The sequence below is a fragment of the Somniosus microcephalus genome, chromosome 10 (genome assembly GCF_052327205.1).
Source record: "Somniosus microcephalus isolate GS21.2 chromosome 10, FLI_Smic_1.0, whole genome shotgun sequence".
NCBI lineage: Eukaryota > Metazoa > Chordata > Chondrichthyes > Squaliformes > Somniosidae > Somniosus > Somniosus microcephalus.
This window is the reverse complement of record NC_140996.1, coordinates 165,738,813-165,749,322: the sequence shown is the minus strand read 5'-3', so window position 1 is coordinate 165,749,322 and position 10,510 is coordinate 165,738,813.

The following is a 10,510-nucleotide window of genomic DNA, read 5'->3' as shown; positions in this document are numbered from 1 at the left end:
TCTCTCTCTCCCTCACCCACCCTCACCCCCCCTCCCTCACACCCCCCCCACCCCACACTCTCTCCCCCCCCCACCCCACACTCTCCACCCCCCCCTCCCCTCACACTCTCTCCCCCCCTCCCTCACACTCACACCCCCCCCACCCCACACCACTCTCCCCCCACCCACCCCACACACACTCCCCCCCCACCCCACACACTCCCCCACCCACCCCCCCACACCACCCCCCCCCACCCCCACACACCCCCCCCCACCCCCCACACACCCCCCACCACCCACCACACACACCCCCCCCCACCCACCCCACCACACCCCCCCCACCCCACACACACCCCCCCCCTCCCACACACACCCCCCCCCCCTCCCACACACACCCCCCCCCCACACACACACACACCCCCCCCACCACCCCACACACCCCCCACACCCCCCCCCACACCACACCCCTCACCCCCCCCCCACACACCCCCCCCCCCCACCCACACACACCCACCCCCCCCCACACACCCCCCCCACCCTCACACACCCCCCCCCCCACCCCACACACCCCCCCACCCCACACACACCCCCCCCCCCCACCCCACACACCCCCCCCACCCCCACTCACCCCCCCCCCACACACACACCCCCCCCCCACCCCACCCACCCCCACCCACCCCCACACACACCCCCACCCACCCACACCACCCCCCCCCACCCACCACCCACACACCCCCCCACCCACACACACTCACCCCCCCTCCCACACACTCTCCCCCCCACCCCACCCCACACCTCACCCCCCCCCCCCCACCCACACCTCCCCCCCACCCCCCACACCACACCCCCCCCACCCCCACACACTCTCACCCCCCCACCCCTCACACACCTCCTCCCCCCACCCTCACACTCTCCCCCCCCCTCCCCACACTCACCCCCCCCCTCCCTCACACTCACTCCCCCCCCCACCCTCACACTCCCCCCCCTCCCACACCTCACCCCCCCTCCCTCACACACTCTCTCCCCCCCACCCCCACACACTCTCCCCCCCCCCTCACCACACACTCTCCCCCCCACCCTCACACTCTCTCCCCCCCCCACCACTCACACTCCCCCCCCTCCCCACACTCTCCCCCCCTCCCTCACACTCTCTCCCCCCCCCCTCCCTCACACCTCCCCCCCCTCCACTCACCTCTCCCCCCCCTCCCTCACACTCTCCCCCCCCCCACCCTCACACTCTCTCCCCCCCCTCCCTCACACTCCTCTCCCCCCCTCCCTCACACTCTCTCTCCCCCCTCCCTCACACTCTCTCCCCCCCTCCCCACACTCTCTCTCCCCCCCTCCCTCACACTCTCTCTCCCCCCCTCCCTCACACTCTCTCTCCCCCCCCCTCCCTCACTCTCTCTCCCCCCCTCCCTCACACTCTCTCTCCCCCCTCCCTCACACTCTCTCCCCCCTCCCTCACACTCTCTCCCCCCCTCCCTCACACTCTCCCCCCTCCCTCACACTCTCTCTCCCCCCTCCCTCACACTCTCTCTCCCCCCCTCCCTCCTCCCCCCCCTCCCTCACACTCTCTCTCCCCCCCCTCCCTCACACTCTCTCCCCCCCCTCCCTCACACTCTCTCTCCCCCCCTCCCTCACACTCTCTCCCCCCCTCCCTCACACTCTCTCTCCCCCCTCCCTCACACTCTCTCCCCCCTCCCTCACACTCTCTCTCCCCCCCTCCCTCACACTCTCTCTCCCCCCCTCCCTCACACTCTCTCTCCCCCCCTCCCTCACACTCTCTCTCCCCCCCTCCCTCACACTCTCTCTCCCCCCCTCCCTCACACTCTCTCTCCCCCCCTCCCTCACACTCTCTCTCCCCCCCTCCCTCACACTCTCTCTCCCCCCCTCACACTCTCTCTCCCCCCCTCACACTCTCTCTCCCCCCCTCACACTCTCTCTCCCCCCTCCCCTCTCTCTCTCCCCCCCTCCCTCTCTCTCTCCCCCCCTCCCTCTCTCTCTCCCCCCCTCACACTCTCTCTCCCCCCCTCCCTCACACTCTCTCTCCCCCCCTCCCTCACACTCTCTCTCCCCCCCTCACACTCTCTCTCCCCCCCCTCACACTCTCTCTCCCCCCCCCTCACACTCTCTCTCCCCCCCCTCACACTCTCTCTCCCCCCCCTCACACTCTCTCTCCCCCCCCTCACACTCTCTCTCCCCCCCCCTCACACTCTCTCTCCCCCCCTCACACTCTCTCTCCCCCCCCTCACACTCTCTCTCCCCCCCCTCACACTCTCTCTCCCCCCCTCACACTCTCTCTCCCCCCCCTCACACTCTCTCTCCCCCCCCTCACACTCTCTCTCTCCCCCCCCCCTCACACTCTCTCTCTCCCCCCCCCCTCACACTCTCTCTCCCCCCCCTCACACTCTCTCTCCCCCCCCCCTCACACTCTCTCTCTCCCCCCCCCTCACACTCTCTCTCTCCCCCCCCCTCACACTCTCTCTCCCCCCCCTCACACTCTCTCTCCCCCCCCTCACACTCACTCTCCCCCCCCCTCACACTCACTCTCCCCCCCCCTCACACTCACACTCTCTCCCCCCCCCCTCTCCCTCACACTCTCTCCTCTCTCTCTTCCCTCTTTCCCCCCCCCCCACCCCCCCTCTCCCTCACACTCTCCCTCCAGGCCCGACCGGACTAACCTCGGTAGCACCTGCTGGTGAACAAGGCGGGCCTTTGGACCCGGTTGGCAGACTCCCGTGTCCGATTGAGATCGGGGACAGCCGTTTAAAAAAAAGCCAGAGCGGGCTCTCGCGGGCGGGCGGCGCATGCGCGGTCAGTGCCAGCGGCGCGAGGCGGCCCGCGGGGAGTAGGCAGGGAAACCCCGCGGGCTGGCGGCCGTTAGCAAGCGGATCACTTCGGGTGTCCATCCCGCGCTCTGGCCCCGACACCATCAAACCTGAGAGGGGGAAGTAGAGAGAGACAGGGAAGAGGAGAAGGAGAGAGAGGGAAGAGGAGAGAGGGAAGAGGAGAAGGAGAGAGAGAGAGGGAAGAAAGAGAGAGAGAAATTTTTTGAGCTTCAGGCCCCGAGTCCCCCCCTTCGCGAGGGTGAGGAGGGGGGGGGGGGGGGGTTGCTAAACACAATCTAAAACTCAAATAAATTGTTAATTAATTCCCTAACACATAATTCAAATATTTACCGTACTTCCCTAACACTGAAAGTGTGGGGAAAAAATCGTGAAAAATCAAGATGGCGGCCACTCACCTCGGTTCAGAAGGATAAGGCCCACCCGCACACGCACCGATTGGTCGACCGGTCAGGTCACCGAAGCATAGGATTGGTCAATCGTCTAGTCACTCGACACTCAACTGTAGGAAGGAACCCGCCGTCCGATTGGTCGACCTCGACGTCACACAGTCGCTAATGAGATGCTAATGAGCGGAACGCTGAACGCTTTTGGGATACCGCGGGCGGGATTTTTGTCCGGCCGAAACGTAAATACGCCTATGACCGGTCCGGAATCGCAAGCTTTCTTTTGAGGCGACGCGCGCGTTGGTACGCTCTAACTTTCAAACGTATAGAGAACAGACAGACATCGGGACAGACAGTAGATAGATAGATATATAGAGATATAGATATATATAGAGATATAGATATAGATATATATATATAATGGCCATTCCATATCTCAGTCAACAACAGTATTACAAAATCTGATGAGGATAACCAGTTATTTCTCCAGAACAGTTAGTGGCTGCTATCAAAATGAAAAAAAAACTATAAAAAGGTACTGTATTAAAATACAGTAAATAGGAAAATGCTATGGACTGGTCAGACCCCTGATTTTAGAGAACTAATGCAGCTGTTGAGCTCCCACTGCCAAATACTAGACTCACTTAAAAATAGCCCAACTATGAGAGGAGAAAATGGAGAATGTCCTTATTCAGTAAATAAGAACCTTCATTGCTGATAGTTCTTTTAATTCACTCGCAGGATGTGGGCACTGGAAAGGCTGGCATTTATTACCCATCCCTAGTTGCATTGTGAAGGTGGTGGTGGGCCTTCAAATCGAGGGCAATTAAGAGTCAAGTACATTGGTGTGGGACTGCAAAGGCCAGACAGGGCAAGAACAGAATCTACCCTTCACAAGAGAACATTAGGTTTTTACAGCAATCCGATAGCTTCATGGTCATTTTTATTGATACCAGCTTTTTATTTCCAATTCAAAATCTTAAACTATCACGATGGGATTTGAACTCACGTTCTCTGGATTATTAGTCCAGGCCTCTGGATTATTAGTCAAGTAACATAACCACCACTACCTGTCCTTGCCTGCACAAGGCACTGCAGACCCTAACAAGCCATTTTCGGATTATTTACACACTTTACAGGATGCAATAGGTTTTTACCCCTTCAGATAAGCACAGATAAGGCAGTGCCACACTACGTGATGCCAATTATCTGTAATGAAGCCTGCACTTTAAAGAAGCTGGTAGGTGATCTCAATCAATCTTAAGCACATTATCAGGTCCAGTGCGGAGCATGAGCCCATGACGGTCCCTGCAAAATGGAACAAAAATCATGATTGCTCCATTGGTGTTATAACACAACAGCCACTAAAGTCAGTCCTCCTTCCCAAAGAATATCCCCAACATAAAAGGAATCCAGGATGACTCCTTTTTCCTACACCTTCCTGTATTTAAGAGACACACTTCTGACACTTGCATTTACTCCGTGCAACCAAAGCAGAGGAACAGTTCGGCTTCTATTTACACACTAAAATTAATGTTTTAGAAATATCAGCTTATGGTGCTTGAATATACTGTTTTGGATGCACGTTACAACTTCGTAAAGTTTTTAAAATACATTAACGAGCAGAGTAGAAAGCAGTTGCTTTGTTTGTACTATTTAGAGAACTGATAGAGAAGTATTTTAATGTATTAAGTTTGAGTTCAGCTGAGCCTAGAGTTTTATTGTAAACAAAATAACTACTCAGTCCCAAAAGAACTGATGCCTGAATATTCTTGAGATAACAAGAACTCTGATTTTAGCTCAACTGAACTAAATACACAAACTTCTGAAGTGTCAAGAGGTCAACATTTTTATCAAATTTCTCAGATGTAAAGCTAGTGGAAAAACAAAAGGTGGTATTTAACAATCTACAAACTCCCCCATCTTCTCCCTCTTTTTCCTGAAGGCAGTCACTTATGCACCAACAGACCTACTGTACATTGGCCAAATGCTCTCCTGGCATGTAAGTTCAGTGAATATCAGCAGGGCATCACCAAGCACAATATAAATATTGTATACTTGTGGTAAACCACTGTTTGTATTCCTGTTTGTATTCCACTGTGTACATGCCTGGACATGCCTCGGCTGACTCCTCCCACAGGTCCTAGTATAAAGGTGACTGCTCCCCAGCCCTTGGTATCCTGGACCGGTCGACCACTCGAGGCAGACCTCCATTCTGTTGTTAATAAAAGCCTTTAGTTACTCTTCTAACTCTCAGTCTTTTATGAGTAATTGATAGATTGTGAACATAGTATTGATGCGCTATGAAAAAACATCCAGCAGTGCAATTATAAATGTAAATTTGGCTTGTGCCTGAAGAGAACTTTGTGCTTCATAACATTAGTGTGACGTACTGCTGGATACAAGTTTATTATTGCTAGTGGTAGCACTAATGATGGAACAATTGAAAATGATGAATGTAAAGGATCACTTAATAAACATTATGCAACTAATGTACATTAAAGTTTGATTGAAAACAAAATCAAACCTATTCAATAATCTAATACTTTATGTAACAGAATTAACACTGTATAACTGCATTATAAAACATCCTGCCCCTTCTTATACTTTTAAAGGATATCAGTGAGAAGTTAGAACCCAATTTGTGTTCAGTTCACTTTGGGAACCAACCTTTTGTGGATGAGATCGAGTCCTTGGTAATGGAAACTATTTTAGGTGATAAATGATCAGTGTTTAAAAGCTGCAGTTTTTGATTGTATTATTTCCACTAGGATGATATTGATATAAAACAAATATAACTGGAAATACACAGGTCAGTCCGAGATAAGATAGAACAGTTCAAGTAGAATTCTTCTTCAAAACTGCTAAAGGTTCTACTCAAGGCATAATTCCACTAATACTTCCTCCGTTTGAAATTTATAACATATCTCCCTCATCCTGATTTCTGATCCTATTAATATGCCTGACTATCTTATTTTTCAGTACTGGTGAAGGGTAGACCGTCTGTTCTCTCCACTGATGCCGATTGACTTGGCGTTTCCAGCTATGTTTAATCTTCTATTTTAAAAGGAAGTACTATATTGGCTCAATAAACTTACTCTTGGTCGTTATGTATTCTAAGTTCTATATAGTAAACTAACATATGAGCTATTAAAATTCACCTTCCATTGTAATACTGCCATAGGAAGTTAGATGCAGGAATCTAATACAAATTAGACACGCTCACTTACAGGTGAACAAGAGCTCCAGATTTATATTTTACAACAAAGCATCGTCTTCAACACACATCATAAACACAAAGTTTAACAGAGTTGTATTATTTGAAACATATTACATCCTATGCGTACAACCATAAGTCGCTGCTCTAAAACAAACTCATCGCACACCATAGGGCAAAGCAGTTTAGAAAACGCAAGGCCGTCGAGTTGCTGCAAGGGCTGAGAGACATTGGAAGAAACACGCTTTTGAAAGCGATCTTCTTCCCCTGGCCGCTCACTACCCGAGCCCCAGGCCCGCGTCGTGAGTGAGTGAGACAGACAGCGAGAGGGGCAGCAGCTGACACTCCAGTAACCGGCCGCCGCATCTCCCTCAACCTCCACACAACCCCTAAACCTGCAGCAGATCAAACACTTCTGAACCAGCGGAGCCGAGGCCCTGAAACCTGCGACGGATAAGACCTGTGAGAGAGATGTCGGAGCCGGGCCGGAGAGCCGAGCCGCGGCCCCGCTTACCTTTAACAGATTAGACGCCATGTTCAACTTTACTGAAGCCCTCGCAGCCTCTCGCGAGAGTTCAGGGAGGAGGGGAAAACTTCCAGCCGAAAAGGTGACAGAAAATGTGGAGATAAAAATGTCTCCAACACAAAAAAAACCAACAGTTCACATGGTAACGGGGCGAACGCGCGGCCGGGTCATCGGCTTTTAATATTCGGTGTTGTTTATTTATTCCCCTCCCCGTGTGTTTTTTATTCCTCGTTATTATTTTCTAGTCTTGACTCCGTCCCTCTCGCCGCATCCTGCCCGGATCTAAACTTAGCTCTGCAACAACAGAGCCATATCAGGCTCGCTCATGTGATCCCCAGGCAACGGCCAACCACAGCGCCGCTCCTTCACCGACACAATTCACTCTGCCGCTCCGCCATCAGCGCCCCCTGCCGTGGAGGACAGCGCCGCTCCTTATAACCGCTCCCTCGGTTACACCAACAGCGCCCCCTACCGTGGAGGACAGCGCCGCTCCTTATAACCGCTCCCAGTTACACCAACAGCGCCCCCTGCCGTGGAGGACAGCGCCGCTCCTTATAACCGCTCCCTCGGTTACACCAACAGCGCTCCCTGCCGTGGAGGACAGCGCCGTGCCGTTCCGACCGCCCCCTCAGCAATCGGACAGCGGCACTCCAGCGCTCGCCTTCAAGTAGATCAGATCAGGCAGGTAACATCGCCTCCTGGCCAAGAGGACAACGCGCTACCTCTCACCCCGGGTGACGGATCCCAAGTCAGTGTCCTCCAACAAACTCTACCTCAGCACAAGTCACATTAATCTGAAATAAAAACAGAAAATGCTGGAAATACTCAGCAGATCAGGCAACCTGTGGAGAGAGAAACAGTTAACGTTTCAGGTCGATGACCCTTCGTCAGAACTGGAAAAAGTTAGAGATGTAACAGGTTTTAAGCAAGTGCAGGGGCAGGGAAAGGGAGAGAGCAGGGAAAGGGGGGAGGGGAGGAAAGAACAAAAGGGAAGGTCTGTGATAGGATGGAAGGCAGGAGTGATTAAATTAAATCAAATCAAATCAACTTTTATTGTCATTGTTAGTGCACAAGTGCAGTACAACGAAATGTAGGCTTGCAGCTCCCGAGAGTGTACATTTGGATTAAGACATTTAAACATTCAACATACATTTGGCTTGTAGTATATTAACATAAATATAACCATTTATGATTATAACCATTGGCTGATTCCAAGATGGCGGCCCCCTCGGCGCGCACGAGGCGGTGAGGGCCGCATGGCCGGAAGAATAAGAGTCAGAGTTTCTCTGGGCCACGTCTGTAGTGTATGTACCCGTCTACCTTTAAGGAAACTATTGTATGTAACCGTTCACCTTTAAGAGAACTACTTTAGGTGTGGCACTACTTGTTTGGCTTCTGTATACTGTAATACTGACAGTGACCACACCAGTATATAAGTGTTGTGGCAGGATTGCTGGGGCAGATTCGCCCTGACCTTCGAATAGTAAAGACCTGTTTGTTTGTTACTTCTGAAGTCTGTGTATTTATTAACTGCACAAACCACAGACTTTACAACGTCCAGCGATCGCGCAGTGGCCACTGCCTTTTTTTAAGTCCAGGACCTCCTTCTCCAGCAGTCTCTGCCGGATATAATTCGATTTGAGGCCCGTGATGAAGGAATCGCGGACCAATTCGTCAGAGTACGCGTTGGCCGTCACGGCCTTGCAGTTACAGTCCCGGACCAGGTCCTTTAGGCCCTGTAAGAAATCGTCCATTGATTCCTCTGGTCGCTGCCTGCGTGTAGCCAGCAGATGTCTGGCGTACACTTCGTTTACCGGCCTCTGGTATTGGGCCTTCAGGATAGTGATGGCCTCCGTGTAAGAGGTGGCATCCCGGATGAACGAATAAATCCGATGACTTACGCGAGTAGTCAGTAGACTCAGTTTATCTACTTCGCTAGCGGATGAGGCCCCCGCGACGAGTTCGAAGCATTGGAGCCAGTGTCCAAATTGATTTGATGCTTCAGCAGAATGTGGATCCAAGTCCAGACGCTCTGGTTTTAGGAGTCGATCCATCCTAGTATTCTTTAGTGATTAAATGACAAAAGGCGAAAATCTCCATTCGATAACTAGTTTAGCCATCCATCACCAGTCAGGACTGGCTGGACCACAGCAAGCTCTGCCAAGCCTCACTCCCTCTGCCAATATCAATCACTACTCTAGGATTGTCTTGGAAAGCAAAGATAACCCCTGACTTCTTTTTCCCATTACCAACTGCCTCCTTAAACTAGGCTGACCATACGTCCCCGTTTTCCGGGGACAGTCCTTGGATGAGGTACTGTGTCCCGGGCAAACAATGTGCCCAGAAGAGTCCCCGGTTCACGAAACTTGTCCCCAAATCACCTAACTTTTAATTTCTCGTGCTGTAATATGACGTACAACACACATACACTGTACCGTTCACCCTAACTTGATTACATGTTTCCTTCCCCGAGTGCCCCCTGTCAATCATGCTCACCGCGAGCAACGACTGGTTGGGAGGCCAGACCTGAGGTGGGCTCAGTGATGTAAGGGAATGGTCTATTGGTTAGCATCCACATCAATCGAGCGCCGAGCACGCGCCATCAGCGAGTTGAGCTGCGCTCCCGACACAACCTCGCTCGACAACCAAACCCCTACTTCCCCCCCCCCCCCCACTCTTTGCTACGAGATGTACCAGTTTGAATCGCAGGCGACCTCGAGCCAATTAGTCGCTCGGCTTCTGATTTCGTCATCTCCTCTCCACGCCCACCCCCCCCCCCCCCACCCTTCACAACAATTCAAAATGGTCGCAGTTTGGAAGCTGATTGGTCAGTCAGTGACGGTTACACCCAATGATTTTGTAAATATATGACATGTTTATTTTTGGAAAAAACAGTCGGCTGCGCTCGAGCACTGCGGAGACAAAAGGCCAGGTGTCAGCAAGAGCCTGCAGCAGTGGGTACGAAAAACTGATGTTCCTGAACAGTGTTATTGTATTATTTATAAACGGTGTCTGAATGCACTTCAGTAGTGTGATGTCACATCTGCAGTAATTATACTGATGCGCTATCAATAACTCAAAAGACTGAGATTAAGCGAGTAATTAACAGGCTTTTATTAACAAGAGAATGAAGGTGTGCCTCGAGTGGTCGACCGGTCCAGAATACAAAGGGGCTGTGGAGCAGTCACCTTTATACCTGGATTCGTGGGAGGAGTCAGCCGAGGCATGTACAGGCATGTACACAGTGGAATACAAACAGTGGTTTACCACATTCACCCCTTGTTTAAAATTGAGTCCGGCGGGGTGAAGTGTATTAAAAGTTAGTGTATTGGAGTCTCTCCGGAGGTCTTGTCTGCCGCTGTGATCGGCATGGCGACGGCAGGGGTAGTGAAGCTTCCGGCGTCGAGTCCCGCGTAGGCTGGGGCACTGGTGTGTAGTCCTCGTAGATGTCGAGTGGGTCGTGGGGCCCAGGCCTGCCGTCTGCTGGGGCTGGATATCGGATCGTGGGGGGGGGGGGGGGGGTGGTAGTGGGTGGTGGGTTACTGCGGCCCCCGAG